The sequence below is a fragment of the Chiloscyllium punctatum genome, chromosome 50, assembly GCF_047496795.1.
Source record: "Chiloscyllium punctatum isolate Juve2018m chromosome 50, sChiPun1.3, whole genome shotgun sequence".
NCBI lineage: Eukaryota > Metazoa > Chordata > Chondrichthyes > Orectolobiformes > Hemiscylliidae > Chiloscyllium > Chiloscyllium punctatum.
The window spans coordinates 9,616,377-9,642,586 of NC_092788.1; the positions used below are offsets into that span (position 1 = coordinate 9,616,377).

At 43.3% G+C, this 26,210-nt stretch overlaps 2 non-coding genes across 2 annotated transcripts; both read left to right on the forward strand.

Moving 5' to 3' along the window:
* Window positions 1-1,264: 1,264 nt before the first annotated feature.
* On the forward strand, window positions 1,265-1,346 carry trnas-uga (transfer RNA serine (anticodon UGA)). The gene has a single exon. It is a non-coding gene; the product is annotated as a tRNA-Ser (tRNA).
* A 13,473-nt stretch (window positions 1,347-14,819) lies between these two features.
* On the forward strand, window positions 14,820-14,893 carry trnak-uuu (transfer RNA lysine (anticodon UUU)). Its single transcript has one exon. It is a non-coding gene; the product is annotated as a tRNA-Lys (tRNA).
* Window positions 14,894-26,210: the final 11,317 nt, after the last annotated feature.

The following is a 26,210-nucleotide window of genomic DNA, read 5'->3' on the forward strand; positions in this document are numbered from 1 at the left end:
TCAATTCACAGGACTAACGTTCATCCATGATATCAAGGCTAATCACCATTCGTGGTATTCCTCATATGGCATTAGTATCTTTCCTAAATTGAGGATTATAATTCCTCATACTGTAGTCCACGTGTGGTCGAACTGAGCCACAATACATTGGAAATAATGCTTCGTTCTCGTGCCCTGAAATCCTTCTGCAGCTTTCACAACAGACTTCTACAACTGCTACTAGATTTCAATGACTTATTAAAAATTTCTCCAAGATGCAATTCTAAAAATCTGTACATCAGACTTTCTTCTTCAAATCTTCGACAAATAATCTCCACACATTTCCCTCCTGACAAGTATGATAAAGTCAAATCGTTGCTATTTATCAAATCATGAGGGACATGGATCGGTTGACTCGTGTTTTTCTGCTGGTGAGGAAGTCAAAACTTAGAAAACATCGGTTTAAAATTAGTGGGTAAGGATTTAAAAGGGACGTCAGGGGCAACATTTTCAGTCGTGTTCAGAATGAGCTGACAGAGAAATTGTTGGAGACTGGTACAACTGTAACATTTAATGGCATCTGGATGGATATATGAGTAACAAGGTTCAGAGGGATGTAGGCCAAAAGTTGGCAAATGGGACCTACTAATTTAGGATAACTGTCCTCAATGGTCAAGTTGGAAAGAAGGGCCACTTTCCGTGTTGTATTGTTCAAGGACTTGTTGACTCTAGAATAACCGCAAAAACTTTGCAAATAATTCCGTCAAGACGATTTCAAGTTGCAAATGTTGGGTCAATCTTCCTCTCATGTGCTCACAAGTTCATTACCTGTTGTCCGAACTTACGGATTAGTTGCTGGATCCATTCCTGTAAATTGGTTCTGCATTCTTTCTAATTCCGATTTTTTTTTAACGAATGTAGCTAGTGTTTATGGACTTAGAATCAACATTTCTAATACCATATTTCGATGAATATTAAAACACAACTTTAGTACCAGATGATGAGCAATTGAGTCAAAATCGATCGGACACAGTGAGACAATGATCCTCTCTTCGTGTGGTGTACATCCGTGACTCTATAATTCAACGAAGAATCATTCCTGCAACTTCAGCTGTGTCAGGATCTAGTTTGCGGTGAAAGCCTGTCAATCTGCTAAGGTAACATTCGTCTGGGTCTCTGCAAAGGATTTGGCGAAATCTTTGGGTGTTGACAATTTGTTCTTCAAACAAAGTACATATTTCATGAATTAAGTTCTTTTACTATGAAAATGGGCCACTTTTATGCAGCTGTGATGGCCGAGAGGTTAAGGCGTTGGATTTGAAATCCCATGGGGCCTCCCTGCGCAGGTTCGAATCCTGTTCACAGCGTTGAATCGTTTAAAAGTCATTAATTCTTTGGCAGAATTTGGATTTCGTGGAGCTTGAGCGTTGCATTCAATCGAAAGTAAATTTTCAACTGTGTAGAATCCGAAGTAATTTCAAGACGTCTAATTGAATAAATTATATGTCGAGACACAAAAAGTAACCAACCTCCAACACGAATCAGCTTCAAAACATTTGTCGAACTATCGTGAAATTCGGATGTTCGGGGGGGGGGGTGGTGTGGGGAGTGGAATTAAGCAAAACAAGAAGCAATGCAATGCGTTTACCTGCAGGCGATGAGTTTTTTTTAGGATCAGTTGAAAGTCAAGCTGAGAAAGTTCAACCTAATTTACAACTGACTCTCAAGGCCAATAATCTATTATATCAGCAGTCAATGAATTAGAAAAAGCAACTCCATGTGTGGAAAGGAACTCGACTGATCCAGGTTCCTGGCTTGAGGTGTGATAAGGCAAGGCGATATCAGCGGAGTCGAATTTTCTGGAAATATTAGAAATGGAATGTTAACGGTCTTCTGCTGACCACATTCGTAAGAAACTGTGCATTAAGAACTGAATTTGAAAATTAACGATGAAAATCAGACTTAGCCCTCTGCTTGTGGTATAGCATTGTTCAGAACAATAGGTTGTTGTTGAGGATAAAATTGACCAAAATAATCGATGGGGATCTTATCCACGACCTTCGTTGGAGCAGTTGGTGTGGAGAGCTCAACATGAACAACCAAATACCAATTATTCATCTTGGCTATCTGAATTGCTTCGTTAAACATACTCCCAGTTTAATGTAAAAACCTTTGCTCTCAGAGCTAGATGTTTTCATGTCAGCATGTTCCGATCTGAGAAGATACTCCATGGAGTAGATGTGACTTAAATTTTGACTCTAATGTCAGAGATGTTGACACATTTCTGCCCCAAAACAGCACTACCATTGTTATCAAATCAAACTGAACAAAGAACTAGTTCACTTAGACATTTCCTGTCTGCAGACTCTGCCAATGGACCGTTCAGGCCCGACATAGGAATAGGGCGTGGTGACATCTGATCGCAAGTGGATCACTTCATTCTTGCTCACGATCCAAAAACCGTAATTCATTTTGAACTTCTTAACCATCAGCATGATAAGTGGTACATAATGCACAGGTTTGCTTCTCGAAAGAAAGAGCGAAATCTTATTCAATGCAGACGCAAATTCAAGTTGTCCCTGGTCGACCAGAAGACAGATATAACGAAACAAAGTGAATACAGAAAACAATCAATGTTTTCTGGGAGTCAAAAAGATGTACTGGAAGAACAGAAACATATATTTGGAACTAAAGTCACATACCTCTTTCAGACTAAATTTTCTTGAACCGTTATCTTAATTTGACCTTCATGTCCACCATTGCTGCAAAAATTATCTTAACAACTCAGAACTTTGTGTTCTTTGATATTGTCTCCTTCATGTTTCTATTGATTTTGAAACTAAAAACGGGCAATAGTAATGCACCCTATTTCACTTGCAAAGATCAGAAGAAGATCAATTGAAAAGAGAACAGAAATAAAGCTACGTCTGTCTTTCGAGAGAAAACACAGTTACCATTTCGACTCCAAGAAGTCTTCTTCAGAAGTCTGCGTAATGAACTCGAAATAGTAGACCGAAAACGAAAAAAAGAAGCCATAATGCCGCGAATACACCACCCGCAGCGCATCAAGGCCTACCTGAATTCGCTGTATTACTACTCTCAACATCAGTGGAGAACGGAACAAAGCTCATTCTGCAGTTGTCAACCTGTTATAACGTAGTTTGTAAAGTCAGAAATATGATGAGGTAAAAAGCGGGATGAAAGCGGGATATCAGAAGTCTGAAAAAAGCAAGTGCGTGCTTTGCTATGAAGAAGGTTGGCAGTGATGAAAATGGAAATTAACTACAGTGAGGGGGGCTTCATTAATACTCAGAATCGTTGCAACACACAGGGATGCAATTCTTTTTGCTGGGTTTCTGTTCTGCCATTTTATAATCACGACTGCTGACGGGTTTGGTTTCCATTCCAGGCTTAGGTGACTGCCTGATGGAAGTTTGCACATTCGCCCAATTTCTGTGTGGTAGCTCTGGTTTGCTGCCACATTCTAAACATTGCAGGTTATTTGGATTCGCCATTGAACGCACACGGTTACAGAGACAGGGATGTGGAGAGTGTCTGGATAGGACGTACTTCAGAGGAGTTTTGTGAACTTAAATAGAGTGGGGTTAGTCTGCTGTTTCCTGGGTGAGCTACATGGAAAGAGAGGGGTCAGGGTATTCTTCCCTGAGGGAGAGACATTAACAGGGTTTGATTATTTGCTCTTACCTGTGTCAGTCACGCAGATACAGTAGGGTCAGTCTGCCCTTCCCTTGCGAATTTCTTTCACAGAGTGGTGAAAGTCTGCTCTTCCCTGCCTGAGCGAAACAGAAAGAGCGGGGTCAGTATTCTCTTCCCTCGATAATTTATGTTGACATTCTGGCTTCCGTCTGCTCTTCTCTGGCGAGTTACATTGGTAGAGTGGGGTTAGTGTTCATTCATTGGGTGAGTGCCATAGACAGAATGGGATCAGTCTGCTCTTCCCTGAGTGAATTACATTTATAGAGTGGGGTCAGACTGCTATTCAGTGAATGACTTATATTGACCGTGTGGTATCAGTCTGCTGAGTTACACTGAGAGTATGGGGTCAGTCTGCCCTTCCCCTCGGTGAGTAACACTGACTGAGTGGCGTCAGTTTGCTCTTCCCTCAGTGAGTTAGATTGACAGAGTGGCGTCAGTCTGCTTTTCACGGAGTGAGTTATTTGGACAGTGTGGAATCAGTCTGCTCTTCCCTGGTTGAGTTGCATTGACAGAGTAGCGTCAGTCTGCAATTTCCTAGTTGTGTTAAAGTGATCGCATTAGGTCAGAGTGCTGTTCCCTGGTTGAGTCACATTGACAGATTGGGCTTCATCTGCTCTACCCTGGGAGAGTCATATTAACAGAATGGGACCAGTCTGCTCCTTTCTGATTGAGTAATATCACAGAGTGCACTCAGTCTGTTCTTCTCTGGGTGAGCTACGTTAAGAGAGTGGTGTCAGTCTGCTCCTCCATGGGCGTGTTACTTTCTCAGAATCGTGAGAGTCTGCTCTTCTCTGTCTGAGTTTAACAGCAAGTATGGTTTCATTACTGTCTTCGCTGGATGATTCACATAGACAGAATGGAATAAGTCTTCTCTTCTCTGAGTGAGTTACTTTGACAGAGTGGGGTCAGGCTCGTCTCCCTGCTTGTGTTTCATTGACAGAATCAGATCAGCCTGCTGTTTCCTGGATGAGTGACAGAGACAGAATAGGTACAGCCTGCTCTTCTCTGAGTGAGTTACGTTGACAGAGTGGCATCAGTCTGCTCTTTCTTGGGTCAATTTTTCTGACTGAGTGGTATCAGTCTGCCATTTGCTGGGTGAGTTACATATAAAGTGTTGGGTCAGTTTGCTCTTCCCTGGATGACTAACATTGACAGAGTGGCGTCAGTCTACTCTTACCTGGGTGAGTTACATTAACAGAGTGCGGTCAGGCCATAATTTCCTCGTTGAGTTACATTGATCGTGTGATGTCAGACTTCTGTCCACTGGTTGAGTTACATTGACAGAGTGGGGTCCATCTGCTCTTCCCTGGGTGAGTTACGTTAGCAGTTTAGGGTCGGTTTGCTTTCCGCAATCCAAGAACTCCATCTCTAGTGGTTTCTTGTCAGTACCTCCATACTAAGGATTAGAGGAGTTTACAAAATTAACTCGTCACCTACATCTTTGGGATAATTAGGGATGGGCAGTGTATCTTATCTCATTGAAAGACAACTGTGTCCCAGAAATGTATTTCTAATAATTGCATGTCCTAGTTCGACACTGCAAGCGGTCAGAATAACTTGAGGAGAGGTGCAGCGTAGAATAATTAAAGTCAAATGCACTGATGCCGAGGAGACATAACACAAGATGTGAGTGTGGAGCTGGTGGTGCAAGGCTCAGTGTCAGTGCTATTGGTTCAGCATTTATTGCTCACTGTTCGCAATGACTCCCACACCACTGCTGTCAATTCACAACAATGAGCCTCTTCATCTTGGTTTGAAAATACCTGCGTGTGTATTAACGTGGTTAATGGGACGCGAGAGGAGATGAGCACATTCTCTTTATTCTGTCAGTTTAAACAGACGAAAATATCTGTTAGATGCTAATGCAAGAGGATACTGTCTTTTTCTGTGCCTTTTTAGAGGGGCATGCTCAGCATTGAAATGTCTGTTTTTGCACAAGCAGAGTTTGATTGCCATTCATACTGAGCAACATTAATACAGAAAACGCGTTTTCGAATTCCTGTGATCAAGTGGTTCAGGCATTGCACATATGGACGAGAAATCTGGCTTTTAACGTGGCGCCATGGCTTAGCTGGTGAAAGCAGCTCCCATCACACTGGTGCCTGCTCATTGTATTGAAAGCTCGTTATTTCTCTCAAATATTGTGTTGCTGATCGAGAAACTCAGTGTCCTGTTTGAATTGCTGTACATTCTGATTTCGCGTTCCGGCTTCATTTTCCTGTTTGAATCCAGTATTGTAGGTTGCTCTTTTTAACTACTATTTTAACCTGGAGATTCTTCCCGCAGTTCCACAAGCACTTCTGCTTCTCATCCTCTTATTCTCATTCCTTCATTCCCAGTTTTGTGGAAATTAAGTGGTGAGGCAGGAGACACTGCAGCATTCCCGGGGAATGTTGTGGTAATGGCACTGACACCACGACATGATCACCCTCATTCTCTGCTGTCACCATTCATTGGTTGTACACCAACAGTAAATGCATCGTTGTTCTTCTTCAGCTATCATGTAACGACTTGCTTTTTCTGTTGGATAAGGAATTCAACTTTAACTTCGAAAGGGTCTTTAGATTTTGAGGAAGAAATGTCTCCTTGCCTCAGGTCGAAGTGACAGACGCATTATCCCGAGAATGTGAGATTACTTCGACCGACTCCAGCCAGGCGTCAAAAAGCCTCTCAGCAGTTCGAATCTCAAACTGTGTCTGAATGTCAGGCTTTTCAAGAGCAGAAATGGGAAATGAGGGATATGGACAGCCAGAGAGTCGGAGAATGTGAAAAAGGCCCAGGAGGATACAGAGACAAATATAGAAAAAAACAAAGACTCATATTGAGGCAGACACTGAAAGAAACAATTCTCCATTCGGCGTGACTGCTAAATAACGGAAACGAAAAGGAAATGTAGCCATTAAAACATAGCCTTCCACCAGCTCAGGAAAATGAAAGTAGCATGACAGCTGATTAAGTCCTTTTAAGATAGTAAATTCAATGTTTTGATTTTTGATAACCTGGCACAAAACCAAGCATTACCACGTTCGGACCAATGGTAAGAAATACTGATACCACGATATATTTGCACAATAAAACATGCATTCCCTGTCCGAGTATAGAACCAACAATTTTGCGGTTAGAGTTCCAAATCCTATCAACGAGATTACACGGATTGAAGACAGACGCTCTTGCACTTATTCTCGATGAAATGGATTTTCCATTTAATTTCTGATCAGTTCCACTGCAGATCGGTTTCTACTCGTCTTCACGTTTTGCAGAATGGAGAATCCCATTTGGCCCATGGTGCAGTCTGGTTTAAAGACATTCATCTATTCCATTCCCAGTTTCCAGCCTTGGTCCATAACCTTATGTGTTCTGATGTTTCCAGTATAATGGCAGTGAGGTTCTCGCTTTGATCTTAGATGACACAACAAAGGGATTGAAGTTTGACATAGTCACACTGTGTTATTACCCACGTCGTGTCTCCCACAGAAAGAGACACACATACACATTCCCCGAGAATCGCAATAACGTCATATTCCAGGCACCAACCTAAGCCCTAAATTCATCTGTCTATACTCCATGCATTAAAGTCGATGCATTTCAGGCCATCAGTTCTTTTGCATTCATCTGCTCTCTGCCTACTTTTCCCATTATTAATGCTATCTTCCAGATTCTTAGCGTTTCCAGTTTCCACCTCACTGCCGACTTGTTTACTCTTGTGGTTCCCAGTCCCCTGCCACATTAGTATAAAACCTCCCCAACAGAAGTAGCAAAAACTCCCGAAAGAACATACGTTTCCGTCTGGTTCAGATGTAGATCGTCAATTTTCTTATAGTCCCACATTCCCCAGAACTGGTCACAAAATCCAACAAATCTGAATCCCACCCTGCAGCACGATTCCTCAACTCACGTGTTCACCGTGCCGTTTTTTAAATTCATTTCTTCGCTGGCAGTCACATGGCACCGGCAGTAATCCCGAGATTACTACCTTTGAGGTCCTCCTCTTTAATTTCTTGCCTAGCTCCCTGAATTCTCCCTACAGGTCCTCATCTCGTTTTTTTGTCGTTGGTGCCTGTATGCACCAAGACAACTGGCTGTTCACGATCCCCTTTTCGAATTTTCTTCAGCCGATGGGCGACATCCCTTGCCTGACCACCTGGGAGGCAACATAACTCTCCAGAATTGTTGATACTCCACAGTGAGTCCACCCGTAGCTTCAGAGAGGCCACGTGGTCAAACAGGTGCTGCAGCTGGACACACTTCTTGCAAGTGTAAGTTTAGAAAACCTTTACAATACTTTGCAAGGTTTGCACTGCTTGGACATGAGAACGAAACTGAATAGGCTTCGTCAGATTCCCAGGAGCTTCAGTGCTTAGATATGGCCTCACAGAAGTTTATAAAATCATGAGGAAGACAGACAGAGTAAAAAGTCAGGGAGCACTTCTTCACAAGACATGCAAGTTCAAATCTACAAAGCAAACGTTTAATGTGAGAGAGGAAAATTGTAAAAGGGATGTGAGGGACACATGTTTTTCTCACAGAACTTTTGTGTGTGTGGAATGAATTGGCACATTTAGTGGCAGGGTCTGGTGCACTCACAACATTTCAAAGGCATCTGAATGGGTGTATAGACAGGAAGACCTCGGAGAGATAAGGCACAAATATTGACAGAAATGTATGGATTAATTTCGGTTATCTATTCAGCAAGGGCAAGTTGGATCGCGGGATTTGTTTCCATTCTCGACAAGTCTGAGATGCTCCAGCTACCGGCAATGGTTTGAATACACGATTTGCAAAAAAAAAACGCATGTTGTTTGTTACTCTGCCAGCGAATTTGGCTATTTTGTTTGAAGGGTGGATGAGCCCAACTGATCCAGAGATGAAGGTTTTCCGGATATTTGCTGCCAATGACCATTCTTCTTCACACTTTCCGAAGTTCGCCATCAAGATTTTGGCTGAAGCAAAATACCTCACATATCGCATTACCCACTTTGCTCTCCAGCGAATCCAAAAATTGAAAGCTCTTATCGTGGAACAGAATCAAAACTGAAAAGGCAGTACCATGATCAGACACACCGAAGCTTAAGTGCTGTCTGTGAGGCACTGTGAGTCGTCTCTGACATGAACTGCTCACACAAATAACAGCGAGGCAATTCCAAACCTACTGGAGATTTAGTGTATTGCCAAGTCTCAGAAATGCTCAAGTATCATACAACAAAACACAACAACGAATCATTAAAAGTGAACATTTCCAAGTATATCCGTGATTAAATTAGGCCATCAATGCGCCGGTGCCCCCATCTGATCGAGAGAGCCAATCACCTTTCTCCCTCACCAGGACAGTAATGAAGGAAATGAAAGTATAGCAACGTTTCACATCGCGATTGCCCACCTTTTCGCCACAACATCAAAAAACGGCGTACAGATTCAATGCAGGACCTTCTTTCGAAATAACGGTGAAATAACTATGTCTATTCACTTTCAGAGTAAACGGGGAACAACGCAAGTTGTCTGGAATATGAATAACCAACATAGACTACTTTGGTCCCAGATTCTACTGATGTACAGACTTTCATATGAAAAGGTACCTTGGGGGATTGCCCGACACCCAGAAATCTTCTGGCTACCTTCTGTTTGCCCTGTCAGATTAACCTTGCAGCTCTAATCGAATTTGTAGTTCTTGCCATTTGTCCGTATTGCTACTAGGCATAGCTGGTCGTGGCAACACAATAGACAATAGATGCAGGAGTAGGCCATTCAGCCATTCGAGCCTGCACCGCCATTCAATATGATCATGGCTGATCATTCCTAATCAGTATCCTGTTCCAGCCTTATCTCCATAACCCTTGACTCCACTATCTTTAAGAGCTCTATTCAATTCTTTCTTAAATGAATCCAGAGACTGGGCCTCCACTGCCCTCTGGGGCAGAGCATTCCACACAGCCACCACTCTCTGGGTGAAGTAGTTTCTCCTCATCTCTGTCCTAAATGGTCTACCCCGTATTTTAAAGTTGTGTCCTCTGGTTCGGCACTCCCCCATCAGCGGAAATATGTTCCCTCCTGCCAGAGTGTCCAGTCCTTTCATAATCCTATACGTTTCAATCAGATCCCCTCTCAGTCTTCTAAACTCAAGGGTATACAAGCCCAGTCGCTTCAGTCTTTCCGTGTAAGGCAATCCTGCCATTCCAGGAATTGACCTCGTGAACCTACGCTGCACTCCCTCAATAGCCAGAATGTCTTTCCTCAAATTTGGAGACCAGAACTGTACACAGTACTCCAGGTGTGGTCTCACCAGGGCCCTGTACAGCTGCAGAAGCACCTCTTTGCTTCTATACTCCATTCCTCTTGTTATAAAGGCCAGCATGCTATTAGCCTTCTTCACGATCTGCTGTACCTGCATGCTTGCCTTCATTGACTGGTGGACAAGAACACCCAGATCTCTCTGAACAGCCCCTTTACCTAATTTGATACCATTGAGAGGTAATCTGCCTTCCTGTTCTTGCCAACAAAGTGGATAACCAGACATTTATCCACATTAAACTGCATCTGCCATGCGTCTGCCCACTCACCGAACTTGTCCAGGTCACCCTGTAATCTCCTAACATCCTCATCACATTTCACCCTACCACCCACTTTGTATCATCAGCAAATTTGCTAATGTTATTGCTGATACCATCTTCTATATCATTTACATATATTGTAAAAAGCTGCGGTGCCAGCACAGATCCCTGCGGTACCCCACTGGTCACTGCCTGCCAACACGTGACTGCCACACAAATTCTTTGCCAAAATTGGATAGTCCTGCAACGTGATTCGCAGTGCACGAACTTTGCAACGAGTATATGCCACGCAGCAAGTTAAAAAGCACGCTTCCATTTATTAAAGTAAGTTTCTGGGAACTGACAGCCAGATTCCTCCTTACACTCGGAATTATGCCAACACATAAACCAACATCCTCTCTCAGAGACAAGTGACCAATGCCCATCTTGTGCCGGACAAACGTAGTTGACATGATTGCTCGCAGGGACTGCATAGAAAACTATAGAGGAGAAGCAGACAGACGACCATCGAGCTGCATTCATGCAGTTCAGTTACACTGTAAACCCCATGCACAGCCGTTCCTTGTAGGTGCACACAGGGCACTGAGTGTCTCTGACTCCAGGACTTGGAACTCGGATTATATGACCGTCTGCGGCACTGGTTACTTCCTTGTGTGAGGTAACTCCCGATGGAACATATGTAAAACACGATAGCTCATTGAGAAATACGTCCAAAATAGTACCCAAGAGATGCATTTCTGTTGTGTTTCTAGTCCTGTTCCTGACATGACATCCATCATTGTACTTATTGTGTGCTCTCTGATGGTTCGGTGCATGCTTCCGTGATCGCATTGTGTGCAGTAATCTGCGTTTTAGCTGCAATTACGTGTGTTTGAAACCTAGGACCACCGGCCTCTATTTTATTTTCCTCTTCTCGTGCGCAATTGCAACACAGTAAACGATCAATTAATATTGGGAAATGACATACACAGGTGTGTGAAAAGCCCAGTTTCCGTGGCAATTATGCAATGGTTAGAGATTACTTTGATTCAGGAGATAAGGATGGAAAGTGTGTTTGGGTAGAGATGAGGAACATTGAGGAAAGAGGAAACCAGCCGCTGTGGCTTACAAGAACACTAACAGTAACCACAGTGTAAAAAAAAGTACAGGAAAAAATACCGCCTGTGAATGATAAAAGAAGGCGAGAATTATGGGAGACATTCATTTCCCTTCTTCCTCTCCCGTTTGAATTGGAAAGAAACTTTGAAGAAAAACAATTGAAAAGTTATATATGCCCCATCGAACAACGTGCGCTGTACCTTGGTCATTGATTACTGTAGATTAGAATACTTACAATATGCAAACAGGTCCTTCGGCCCAGCAACTCCACACCGACCCGCCCGAGCCCAAATGCATTCCTCTCCTTTAACCCCGTCAATTTAACACGGCCATTTCAACTAACCGGTACATTTTTGGACCGTGGGACAAAACCAGCGCAAGCGCACGCAGAGAACGTGCAAACTCCACACATTAAGTTGCTTGAGGCGGGAATTGACCTTGACTCTGTAGCATTGTGAAACAGCAGCGCTCACGATGGTGTCAGCGTGAGATGGGACTTATTTGCCTTCTTTAATTGGGAAAAATCTCAGTCATTGTGAGCTTCTGGAAAGATCAGTTCCTTCGCCAGAAAAAGAAATGAATATGTCATTGAACTTTGTTTGTTTCATGTCCAAGAATACTCAGATCAATAGCTCCCTTGATTACCTCTGCTGGTCATGTTCGCAAAGAGATCTAGCAAATTGCCAAGTGTGATTTTCCTTTCAAGAAATAATTTTGACTCAATTATCTGCAAGTGTCTTTTCCTAACTTTGTGCTTTTCTTCTTTTACATTGGTGTCTCGCACCTTACAAATGACATCAATGGTATGAAAGGAGATGGAAACATTTAACTCAAGTCAGCGGCAGTTTTCAATGAGATCACGGCTGATTTGGTCAATGCTCAGGGCACTGCGCTGTCTGTAGTCATGGCCGAGTGGTTCAGGCGTTGGATCAAAAATCCATTGGGGTTTCCCCAAGTACGTTCGAATCCTGCAGACTCTGTTATGAATGCTTTCCTGCTGGAACAATTCAAAGTTCAGAAAGCCTGCTTCACATACCGGGCCTTAAATTTGTTAAGACTCGAGTTCTTCATCAGAAATGCTCCACGTTTAAAACATTATCTCTGTTTCTCTTTCCAGATACACTGCTCGACACATCGGGTGTCTGCAGTTGTTATTGAACGCCCTGAGCAGAAGTGCTGCTTTTCATTAGATTCCTTTAATCCCTTGTCCTCTGTTCTCTGACTCTGGTTATTGGCAACACTTCCTCCTGCTCGTCAGAGTGCTCATTCCCCACCGCTCCTTCTCCCATCATTACAAATAACCGCAGGAAATTGCCACTTAACCAGCTTTGTTCCAAAGTGAAACTCACCAGCCTAGGAACTCTCTCCACCAAACGGGACTTCTCATCCCTGCACATGGTGCAAGCCAGAGGATTGTGAAGATGTACTGTGAAAATATTGTCAGTTGGAAGTTGGAAAAATGTTTAGGAAGCAAACCATATAATTTAGGCTCCAGCTTTGAAATCTTGAGAAACTCTTTGGGAAATGGAATCATAGGAGATTGAAGAAGTGTAAATTGTCGGTCCGAGTAGAGGAAGGGACATTGACTCTGATGTTCTCGGCACAGGAACTGATCTGAGACATTGAAAGAATTCTCGCTCCCGTACGTGAGGAATACAAACTTCATCTGGACTGTGGGACAATGTAAAACTCTGGAACACTCAAGACAATATCCAAATATTGACTGAGATCACTACAGCACGAGTACAATAGATGGGTCAGTTTTTGTCCAGTGTGTGCAGGAGGGCTTCCTGACACAATATGTAGACATGCCTTCAAGGGAAGAAGCCACTTTCGATTTAGTGCTGGGTAACGAACCTGGCCAGTTTTTTGATTTGGAAGTAGGTGAGCACTGTGGAGACAGCGGTCACAATTCTCTCAGGTTTATTTTCGTGATGGAAAGGGATAGGTGTACTCCACGGAGCAAGAGTTTCAGCTGGTGGAAGGGAAATCACGATGCAATATGGTAAGATTTAGGAAGTGTAGAATGGGGTAGGAAACTGCAGGGGGTTAGAACATTAAAATGTGGAGCTTATTCAAGGAAAAGCTCCTGTGTGTCCTAGATAAGTATGTACCTGTCAGGCAGGGAGGAAGATATAGAACGCGTGAGCCGTGGTTAACTAAGGAAGTGGAATGCCTGGTGAAGAAGGACAAAAGTCTTATGTTAGGACACAACGTGAAAACTCAGTTAGAGCGCTCGAGCGTTCCACCAATACCCATCATGTGCAGGTCAAACGTGGTTGACTAGATTCCACGCAGGGACTGCACGAAACACGACATAGGAGAAAGATGCTGACAACTTGAGAGCTGCATTCATAATTTCATCTGGACTGTAAACGCCTCGGACAGCTGTTCCTTGCAGTTATGCACAGAATATTGAATGTCTCTGATTCCAGGGCTTGGAATTCTTGTGTTTATCGCAGAGAGGGTGAGAGACCCGAGGAGTATCAAACACACCCATAAAGCAGTATTAGGACCTGTGTAGTTCTGTCATAAAAAGCTGCCTGCAGTTGTTCTATTGCAAAGTTGGGTTTCAAACATGAGCAACTGATTCTTAAAATAATGAGAACTACTGCTGTCCACATCCTCTCGATCACTGTGCGTTTGGATGTGTACACGCACAGTTGTGCTGCCAGTTGCTGTGTCTCAAATGATCAGAGCATTTGGCTGAAATGTTGATTGTCCAAGCCCAAACAGAGCACAGAGCCTCAAATATTTCACATCAAGTATTGAGATCGACCATGTACTGACAATACAACCACGAGAACTCATCCATGATTAACCGTGAGTCCGCAATGAGTGAGACGGTCACGTGCAGCAAAATGTGACCCCACTCTCTACAAGCCCCTGCTGCCAACAGAAAGGGGCCACTGCAGTTTCAATCAGCGGCTTCCTGCCCAGCCCTGGGACACAGCTCTTGGAAACTCCTTCCCCAGGAACGGCTGTTACCGTGTGAAAGGGTAAAAAATTCTAATTCAAATTGGAAATGGCTTCAGAAGATTGTTCCTGTTTTTAAAACATTTTATAATCAGAATTCCTTTCTCGAATATTAGAACTGGTAAACTTTGTAGGTAGGTAGAACAAAGAAAGTGTTGATTGTGAGGACTCTGTCTCTTCAGCAGATGGGATTCCCTCCACTCTATTCAGAAATGATTTGGTTTCCTGAGGTATTTTCCCGATTGATTTGCAGTCTGCCAGAGTGTCTGGGAATCACTTCGGTGACCTAAGGATCAGGGTCAAAATATGAAAATATTAACAGAGAATAGTAAATCCCGGGGCAAGGCCTAAATGGATTGTAATGGTCTGAAGGAATAAATCTGAGAATTGAACGACTTGGATAATGTTATTTGCAAAGGGGAGGAACGAACGAGATTTTTGAAAATTGCCATGTCAACTGAATTAAAGTCAGTATGAAATGACAAATTAACCAACACCAATCCTGCCCTGGTACGCTCAGTCGGTAGAGCTTGAGACCTTTAATCTCAATGGTGTGGGGTCGAGACCCACGCAGGGCGCTGTTGTTTGTTAATAGGTTTGCCGCTCTCTAGTAATGTTGCAAAAGTGAATTCGCTTGCTCAGGCAGGTTTTGTTGAAACATTTCTTCCTCCGTTTTTGATCATCTTTTGGTTTCTGAGTGAAAACTGTCTCCACTGTACTGCAGGTGCAAGAGACAAGGTTATCAGTTCAGCCGAATATGCTCTAAACGATGTCCCTTCCAAAACGTGAGGTTCCATTCCAAACGTGCCCCAACCAAAATGTCCAGAGACGATGAATGTGAATGGCCGCATGATAGTGCCAGCTGTATGTCAAATGGTGTTGCAATAGAATTAACTGAATGAGAATGATCTGATGGAAACCGAATGGAACTCTCCATGAAATTTTCCCAATTCACTCGGTAAATGATGCTGTTGTGTACCCACATGTGTTTACGTAATGAACAGCTTATTGTCAGTAACAGGGGTGGGGGTGATGCAGGATAGTGAGGTTTCCGTGTGGGTCAGAAGTGATTTGTTCGAATAGGGAATTCAAACGTCCAAAGAGCAGACATAGCTGATTGGTCCAGGATCAGACTTTTCCCTTCTGTTTCAGTACCAACAAAAGAAATTGCAGGAAAATATCAGCAGGTCTGGTAGAATCTTGGAATGGAAAACCGAGTTAAGTCTTCAAGACCATTGACACTTATTACTCCATGTCCATTACCGTCTACCTATTTTATTGAATATCTCCTGACTCTCAACTTTATACTCAGTTTCTCTTTTTTTACTCCGTCTCCAAACATTCTCCCAGTCTCAATATTTAACAGCAGAACTGTTCCATCTCTCACCTCGCCGAGTTATGAGAGGAGGACTTCGAAATGCACGATTAACTCTGTTTCTAATTCCTTAGATACTGGATGGTCAGAGACCAGAAGGCATCGGAGGACAGTGAGACCTTTCAGCCCATCTGGTCTGCCCGCCATTCGATCATGACTCATATCGTTCCCAAACCAATTTTCAGCCTTCTATCTGTGACACTTATCTCCCCTGAATATAGGATCCAGTCTTTTTCCCAGAGTGCGAATGAAACTGACCTAACCGTCTTCACATCTGCTGGCAGCTGTTACACCGTATCTGTGTGTGATCGAGCTCAATTTCAGTCCCACACAGCAAACACGTCTGTTCTGAGCAATGTAATCCCCGCTGCATGACAGATCGATCGGGTCTCTGACCCCACGGGTTTTCTGCGAGGCAGTAGTTAGCTGCTTCACCACCCACAGCAAGGACCGGTGCTTCCAAATGTGGGGACAAAGAACGATAGGCACAAGGGTTTGTACAGGTTAGGTCGAAAGGGTTATTGTCAACTTCAGTGGAGTCTCTGCTTCAGACTCTGGGTTTGAATCGCCCAGGCCTGGATAAAATTCCAAGTCAGGAAATGAAGATTTCTTTCTCTTCTTGTGGCTAATCTGAATGAAAACCATTTTCTGCTTCAACAGAGAGCACAGACCCGGTTCTGCCAGAAGGAAACCAGTGATTGATTGCATCCAACTGGAATCATAGATTCATAGAGATGTACTGCAGGGAAACAGACGCTTCGTTCAAACCTGTCCATGCTGACCGGAAATCCCAACCCAATTTGGTCCCTCTTGCCAGCACACGGCCCATATCCCTCCAAACCCTTCCTACTCATATGTAATTTCAAATGCCTCTTAAATGTTGCAATTGTACGAGCCTCCACCACATCCTCTGGCATCCATGGCAGCACATACACCGAAAAAATTGTCACTACAAATCCCTTCTAAGGATCTCGCCTTTCTGAGCTGAAACTATCTCGCTGTTCATTCAATGTCGCTATGTCTAATTCTTGGAGCTGCTTCCCTATTGACATCATGGCTGTATCACTGTGTTGAGCACTTCGAGGACGAAGTAAAGTAACTTACCATCTCAGTGAAGCCTATCCCAAAGAGTGACGTGCATTCTCCAGAATTTCGTTTGAAAAAACTGCAGTTTCCAAGTGGACATCCGAAAGTGGTCGTGAAAAAAAGTAAAGTTTCGAAGGGAAAGTGGGATAAACTGAAAGTCAATGATGACTGAGATGAATGAGGCAGAAAGTGAATGAGGTACAAGGATCAATGTCAGTGCTAATGGTTTAGTCCTTACTGCCCACCGTTAACAACAACTCACACACCACTCCTGGTAAATTCACCACAATTACCCTGGTCTCTTGGAATGAGTTTCCCTCTGTGAATATTCAGACGGTAAATCGGCCCCGAGAGGATGAACGCATACTGTTTATCCGGTCAGGTTAAAGAGGTGAAGGCATCAGTTCGATATCAAAGCAAGAAGAGATTGCCTCTTCCTGTACATTTTCAGTGGACAGTCACCAGCTGTGAACTTCTTTCCTGCACAAGCGGACGTTGATATAAATGCTCATCGAGCAGCTTTATTACAGAAAGGTAGTCCGATTAACTGTGATCAAATACTTCAATAAATGCCCTTATTGATTTGAAGAACCGTGTTTGTGGCTTCGTCAGTTAAAGCATATGGTAATAACCAGACGTTAATGGTGTCAAATGCTGTCAAATGTTCTGTACATTGAAAGTTCATTGTTTAAACTTTTTGTAAAAGCCGTATTGTTTATCCAACATCGCGAAAGCAACGGCTCAGCATGCCTCTTGTGTTTGAGCTCAGACCGTTATTATTTCGTGCTACCAAGCCCTACCTCCTGATGTGGACCCATTAGTCAATGTTATATCCTGCTAATTCAACGCAGAGTTCTGTTTACTCTGTTCGACAAGGATTTGTCTATCTCTTCTACTATTGTTCTCCGTCCGTCTTTTCCAGTTTTTTGGGAATAATGAAGAGACGCAGGAGACACTGCAGACTTGCAGGACAATGTTGTAGTAATAACACATCCAATGAGATAATGGCTCTCATTGTTCGGTGTCACCATTCTTTGATTTTCGGCAAACGGCAATGGCATCATAGAAATCCTATAATTGGAGTGAAACTGCTTTTTTTCTGGTCTATTATGAATACTATTTAGAATTGTAAAAGCTCATAACGTTTTGAGTGAACAAATGTCACCTGATCTCAGACCTAAATTACACAGACATGACTTGGAGACTGTGAGCCCAGTTCTACACACTCTGGCCGGGGGGCCGGAGAAAGCCACAGAATAGCCTCTGATTTTAACACTTTTCCAAGAGTAGAAATGAAAAATGGGGGATATTGACAGACAGAGAGTGGGAGAATGTAGAAGGGAGTGAGAAGATACAGAGAGACAAAGGGACACAAACAGAAATTCTGCATTCACCATGGGTGCTTATCGACATAAAGGAGAAGAAAAAGGTAATGAAGGCCAGCCTTTCACCACCTCAGGGCAACAGCAACAGCATTACAGCTGATAAAGGAATTTTGCATTTTTACAGATGACGTCTGTCAGCTAATGAGAGATTCTGGTAAGTATGCTGTTTCGCGAAGTGAAATTGACAATTACCCAGGCAATAAAACAATAAAGAGCATAAGTAGCCTGAATCTGTGATATGAAACAATAAATCTCTTTGTCTCCACAGATGCTGTCAGGCCTGCAGAGTTTCTCTGTCAATTCCTGTTGTTGATTCAGATTTCCAGGATACACACTTCTTTGTTTTATGCTAGTCTGAATCCTGTTTGTGACAATACTGGATTAATTGTCAGTTCCATACAAATTCCCTGCTTTGGGAAGGTTGTCAACAACATAAAAGGTCAGAGGAAATCCCCCATTGCTACAGCAGTGAGACCACTGAGTCCTTAACAGTAGACTTCCATGGAGAGTGAAATATGGCGCTGGATGTTTTCTCAATGAATCCACTTTTTTTTCATTTGTGATCATTTTAGCTGCACATTCAGTTTATTTCTTTCTTCCATTTCTGTCAGCTTGGAAAAGGCCTTTCTGCCTATCTTCAGTGCGGGTCATTGGACATTCATCTTTTTGAGTCCCGGAGCTACTATTTCTTGGAGGACCTTCTGCACTGCATCTCGGGTGGGGTGGGTGCGAGACTGTACCACTATATTCACCTGTCTATAGATACCAGAGAAGGGTCTATCTATTCCACACCACCAGGCTTCCTCATCGCTCTTCTGAATCTTAGTTATTATTACCCTTGCCATGGCACCTCCTTCTTTGATAACAAGAAACCGATATCCCGTGTCAGGTGTACCTGTAGCCGTGATGGATACTAGTCAGTGCCAGTAACTGGGTACACAAGGATCTCTGCGTAAATATTTATTGCCTTATTTATAGTCGTCCTGGTTACCAAACGGGCATAGGTGGCATGTAATGGTCAATTTAACATCCTTGGTTAAGATTACCGTCTGCTGTTGTATCGCAGACACCCCTGCCTTCACGACTCGTCCTGCCATGCAGCCCCATATTTCTATGAGTCTTCTAATCATTACTTACACTTATTTGGATCCGGTGTTGTCCGATGTCTCCTAAAGGTCAGCTACACGTTTGTAATGGCTGGCGTGTATCAACGTGGCTCTTTCAGCGATCTTAACAGCTGTCTGTGTTGTAGGGAGCCCTTGGAACGGTCCCAGCCAGCTCTTCACCTTCATGCTTTTGCTCCTGAAGTCTTTCACCACTATCCAGGCTTCAGGTTCGAGATTGTGCATCTTCCCTTCTGCTGATTGGGGTAGTGCTGCCCTTCTTTTGATTCTGTATTTGAAACAGAAGTGTGGAGAGATTTATACCGTAACATAATATCTCGTCCTCACAGTGGTCTGTTATCTGTTTTACAATCGGTCTTGGCCAATTCCTGTATTGGGCCACCCTCCAAACAAAATCTCAAACGTCCTAATATTTACTCTTCCTCTCCTTCATATACATTAGCACAATTGGAAATGCCTTTGTCCATGTCACCTCTAGTTCCTCACAACATTTTGCCAATTTATTTTTAAGGATAGTTTTCTCTCTTTCCACTGCCCCACCGCTCGCTGGGTGGTAGGCACAATGTTGCCTCACCTTTATTCCCAAGTAATCACTGATCTGCTGAAGGGCAATATTTATAAATGGCTTTCCATTATCGCTGCTTAGCCTTTCAGGGATGCCCCATCTCGGAATTATTTCAGTTAGCAAAGCCTTGGCTACTGCACTGGCATCCTGTTTAGACGTGGGAGCACTTGCACCCCATGGGAAAACATCAACTATTACCAGATAATGCTTTATCCCTTCGCTGGGTGTTAGTTCAATAAAATCCATCTTAAATGTTCAAAGGGTCTTTGGGATTGGGGGGTGTTCTGCCTGAATCATTTGTATTCCCCTCCCCACATTATTAGTGGCAGAGATATCACATTATTCACATTATTTTTATGAGTAATGAGTAAATCCCTTTCTGTACCAGCGTGCTGAAATATTGTCGTACATCACCATTTTTGACACATGGTCCTTACCGTGTGTTATTTTGGCATAGAAAGGGAATAAAGATCGTGGTAGACAGGGTTTCCCACTGGGGCCACACCACACCCATTCCCTCATTCTGCACCCTGCCCTTGTCCATTCACGCTTCTCCTTCGATGTAGCCTGAGACTGTAACTCCCATAAGTCTGCTTTGGATTACAAATATTTGACACACAGTCAAACTCATCACTTGGCGCCTGATTGACTGCCGTCCTGCCGCTCAGTCTACATTTACATTGCCTTGAGAAATTGAATCATAATCTTTCCTGTGGGCTTCCCATGTACATACAGTAATTGATTTAGGCAATCGGACTCCTTTCAGGAGGTCAGATATCAGGCCATTTTATGTGATTGGCTTTCCAGTGGAGGTCAAGAAGCCCTTGTTTTTCCACAGGGATCCAAAATTATGTACAACCTCGAATGCATATCTGCTGTCGATGTAAATATTCACTGTTCTTCCCTCGGCCAATTTACATGCCTCAATCAAGGCAATCAGCTCTGCTGCTTGGGCTGACAGATGAGAAGGAAGTGATCCCGCTTTGACTACCTCGTGGGTAGTTGCTACAACATACCAGACACTGGCCTTTCGCTTTGCTTCTGAATGCTGACCTATTCACAATAAAACTCCGTATCCAGATTCTAAATTGGTGAATCCTACAAGTCTGGACTCGGGCTTCAAATGTCATTAATACAGCGACACAGTCATGTGTGTCTCCGTCTCCTTCTGTGGGGAGAAGACAAGCAGCATTAAGGACGTTACATCGCTTTATTGTCATGTTAAGCTTCTCCAATAGCATAGCATTGCATGTGAGACAACGTGCTGCCGACATGTGTGCTGTGCTTTGCTCAGAAAGCAGTAAGGATACTGCATGTGGGACCAGTCGGTTTAATTCAACAAAGCCGTCTATGTCCCTGGAAGCTACAACAGCCTTTTCAAATGCAGGCACAACACGGAGGCATTTATGCAATCCTGCCATTACGGGATCTAAGTTGAGGTGAAAAATAAGCTACGGGCCTCAATTTTCCACACATAATTCTGCATCAGCACAAATATCATGCAGGCACGCTTCTCATCCACTGTTTGCACAAAAGGCTTGTTTAGATTTGGAATCCCAGAGTCGGTGTAGTTTGGAGTGCCATTTCAATTCAACAAAGGCACTCTAGTCCTCAGGGGTCACTGCAACAGACTCTAGCTTTGCAAACCTGAACCATGAACTATGTCACTTTTAGGCGCCGAAAGGTTTGCGTAATGCAGGTTAAACATTCTAAGTAGGATCGCATGACCAGAAAGGATAACAATTGTTTCTTCATGCGAGGCTTTGAATTTTGCTGGTTTGCTTGAACTCTGTCTTGACCAATGGCCTTTCCTTGTTCAGATATTAAGTGACATAAGAACTTCAACTGTTGTTCCACAAGTTGTAGTTGTGCGAGACTAGATGGCAGAGCATCGCAAGCCTACCTTTCTCACATTGTTTCTCTGTTGATGCTGCAATTAAGCATTCGTTTACATACTGCAGAAGCGCTGACCCCCCCGGTTAAAACAAGAGTCTCCAGACTCCTGTGTAGAGCCTCGTTAATTATGGTGGGGACTCACAGTAATCTTGAAAATGTCACGTGAAAGCATACCATTTGCCTTTGAATGGAAAAGTGAACCAGAATTGACTGTTGGCGTGTAACGGTACACAAAACAATGCATTTGCTAAATCCACAATAGACAGCCATTTACATCCGGTGGAATTTGAGCCAATATAATATAGGGGTTGGGAACACTTGGGGTGTGCAGAACAACAGCGTTCTTGATAACCTGCAGGTCATGATCAAACCTCCATTCCCCCGATTCACCTGGAATATTTGCCTTTTTGAATGAAAAACATGGGTGTTCTCACCAGTGATTATTCACGGGGGATTATCACTCCAGCCTATAAGAGAGTTTCAAAGACTGGAGTAATTCCTTGCACAGCCTCGGGTTTTAACGGCTCTTTGGCTTTGCAAGGACGATACTCAGACTTTGGGGTTATTCTTAAGGATTTGTATGAGCCCCATATCGTGTTTGCCTTTTGTCCTGAAATCAGTTGGGACCTTTCTTAATCTTGGGTCCAAGACATCTACCATAGGATAACGCCAGACGGCACTCCTGCCGGGGATTACCTGGACTGCCCTGTCTGCCTGAGTTAGCCAATTTAGTTTCTTCCTATACGTCCTTATAACTGCATTGAATCCTATACCCACACCGAACCTGAAGATACAATCTTTCGCTTTTTGTGCCTGTCGTACCCATGGTCCCAAATTCTGACACCTGTCGCTGGATGCCTTCTCCAATGATCCGTGAGGAAAAGAGCCTTCCACATTAAAAAAAACAGGATCTATTTACCGTCACAGATACTTAAAAAAGTTTAAAGTGACAGCACATCTGTGATCATTCCAATAAAATTCGCACAATATCAACTGATCTGGTTTAACCAATCTCCTGAACCAATCCTCTCTTATGATTTGTCAGGACCATCGCGGTGTATGTGTGCTGTGCAGTGCAGCATAGCTCCAGCAAGAAAATCGGTGTTAATGGGATTAACATGGCTACTTACTTCCTGGGTGAATGAATCGCTCACGGAACCTATCGCTTTCTGACATGCATCAGGGGTCGTGATTCATATTTTCCAGCCTGCACTGTTAAATCTTCTTTTTGTATTACCTGCAAGCCCGCGGGGTAATTCGCAAATCGGACCCCAGTCTCACTATGAGATCCCGAGACATCAGATTTAAATTACAGAATTCCGATAACAGAAATGAGAATTGGAATGTTTCCCCATTACTGGTTTCGCACAATAGGGGTGTGGTAAATCTCTCTCGTGTCACGACTCCTGATGCGCCCATTAAGTTCAGAAAGCTTCCGTTCATCTTTATTTGTGTCGACTCTCTGAACTGCCTTGATTTATGAACTGAATATGTTGCCCTTGTATCTTCCAAAAAAGTAAGAGGTGCACCTTCCACATATAACATAGATGTAAGCATTGACTTATATGCATCATCGTTGTACTGAAAATATAGTTCACGCTTCGCAAACTCAGTGCTCAGTATAGAGGTGGGACATGTTTCAGTGCCCATAAGGTTAGTAGTAGAGATGAGCATAAGCGAGTATTCGTTGCCAAGCATAAAGCAAAGAGGCTTACCTGTAACTTTGGGGCTGCCCACCTCCACCTCAGCCTTCCTCCATTAGTCACCCTGCTGCCCAGCCTCCAGGGCCGATTGAGGCTGTCTGGGCGTGCACTGCCTCACTCAGTGGTCCATTGCTCTGCAAACAAAACACCCACCAGGTTTACCTCTGCCAGCCCTTCTTTTCACGCAGCACCTCCTTCCAATGGCTGGGCGACCATTTGCATCATAGTAAGATGAGCTTTAAGTGTTTTCTTTTGCATCTTTAATTTCCGTTTATCCATCTCTTGGGCCAGAAAGTTTTCAGCATGTAGCGCGTGAAGTTCAATCAAATTCAGGTTTCCCGTGTCCCAGGTAATACATTGGCAAGACGCCTCATGTAATGGGCGCCTGATAGCTTTTACATATTCCCTTTAAAGTTCAATTCACTTCTTCTTATCAACACTTCAAGGACAGTGGCCTGAAATATTCGAGTTCCTTTCCAGATATGGAGTTGTTTTTTTCTAATTCCTTGGCTGCTGATATGGTAGTTTTCTGGCCTTGTAAGTCTGCTATTAGTTCGGTTTAAATATACATAGATTTTCTTTCTGTCTGCAACACTTGCCCTGTGCAAAGTCAGGCCCTTACTTTTTTTGTTTCCCTGTGCATTTATTGGTTTCAAAAGAAATGTTAACTTTCCATTGCAATGGACATCACATTATTTTCACAGGTCGATGCAACATCGAGGGCCGAAGTGCCTGTACTCCACTGTAACGTTCTATGTTGTAAGATACATTTCCTGCTAGTTTCCGATGTCTCTCCTCACTGTGGAAACTTTCAGATACATCTTCCAGTGATTTGTCTGCACTTCATTCAATCCAGAAAATTGTAGTTCCTGCTGAGAATGTGATCTCTCTACAATGGAGAGAAGAAAACAGAGTCGATGACAAAGCTGAGATCACTTAAGTTCTGTCCAGAATCAATAAAAATTACCCCAGTCTTTCAGTGTCCTGCCACTTTAAGATTGCATTGTGTACCCAATCCATCATACCAGTCTCTGGTCTACTGCAGTTCTTCTTCAAGGCACAGCGCAAGCTGGAAGATCAGGCAACTCATTTTCTACTGAAAGACCATGCAGACGTCAGGCCCCAACATCGAGTTCAATCATTTTGGATCCTGTCCGCCCTCTTCCACATTTTTCACCCACCCATACCATCCCATCAGTTCCAAACACGAATCATTGGACTTGAAGCATTCAATGTCCTTTCTCATCATAGATGGACAAGAGCTGCTGATTTTGATCAGACATTTTGGCATTTCTTCAAAGAGCATTTCTTTTTCCGTTGTAATCGCAAGACTGCAGGAACCGTCTGATTGCAGGAGGAGAAGTTCACAGGAGATGAAAATAATGCCAAGGGCTGGACCATTCCCATTGTGAAGGTAGATGAGCTAAGCTGGGGCTGTGTAACTAAGCACAGAGAAGGCTGAGAGAGAAACTGATTAGCATGCACATATTATGAAGAGGATAGATATGTATGACAGGAATAAGGCTTTTCGGGAAGGAATAATAACCATTGACATAGATGAAAAGCAGGAGAAAAGCGGTGTAGAGGAGATTTAGGAAGAACGTTTTCACCTATAGAGTGTTGTTCATCTGGAATTTCTTATTTGAACGTGTGGTAATGCTAAGTGTTATGAGGACATTTCAGCGGTATGTAGCCGAAAACTTAAAGATCGAGAGCACACGTGCATAAGTACCAGATACTGGAAATTGTGACGAGGTCAGACAGACATGAGATGGGTGTCCCGAACGAAATCATTCTAAGGCAAACTATTGTGGTGAAAACTGGGTGAGGCCGCGACTGTGTGGTGCAATGGAAAGCGCGTTGAATTTCTACGCCTTTCTTAAGACTGCCATTCAAAAGTTGTGGATGCAACTGTCATCAGAGTCGAGTTTTAGTTTATGGTTTGAAAGGTGTTCAGACCAGACTCGGCTGCTCATCTGCAAAACCTATAACATTCATTCAGAAACCCAGCTGTCTCGAAATGCAACATTTTCCTCACAGCGATGAATAACTTTGATGTTTATTTATGGTAGAGATCGATAAATATGTGTTAGCCACTTGGCAACACGATGATATGGATACGCTGGAAAAAGACATAAAAGTGCTCTGTGAGCTATGATGGTACAGAATGGCGTGACGGGGCAGGAGCGGTGTTAAGGAATGGCCTACTTCTGCTCCTTTCTGCTTGAGTCTTTTCTGGCCCAGGTTTTTAAACAATCGCAATGAGAACAATGTGAATCTACACCAGTTAATATTTTCTCTCTCACCTCCACTTCGCTACCCTCCAAGTTATAATAGATAGCTCCTGTTTCAACTTTAGGTCAGACAGTGGAGGATTATCACATGTTCTCTGTCAGTCTGAACATCCCTTCATATAGGTTTCCAAGTGGACACATGGAGCAAGCGATTACATGGATGCTGGGGATTGAGGGACAGATTTCCTTCTTGCTGGGCTAGACTTCTGGCCAAGGTAATGAACGTGAATTTCTGACATTTTGAAACTTACTCTGGATTCTTGCGACTTTACTAATTAAACTAATACTAAATTTGCCCTTGCATAACATGATTAATTTTTCACTATTTATGAAAAACCATGCCACGTGCCCTTGGATGTAGTAATGCAGAAGATTGTTGACGTTGTGCACAGTGTGGGTCATTGTGCCGTATGAACATTCCAAAGGATGCTGGTGAAGTACCAGTGAATCGAATTCTCTGACGAATT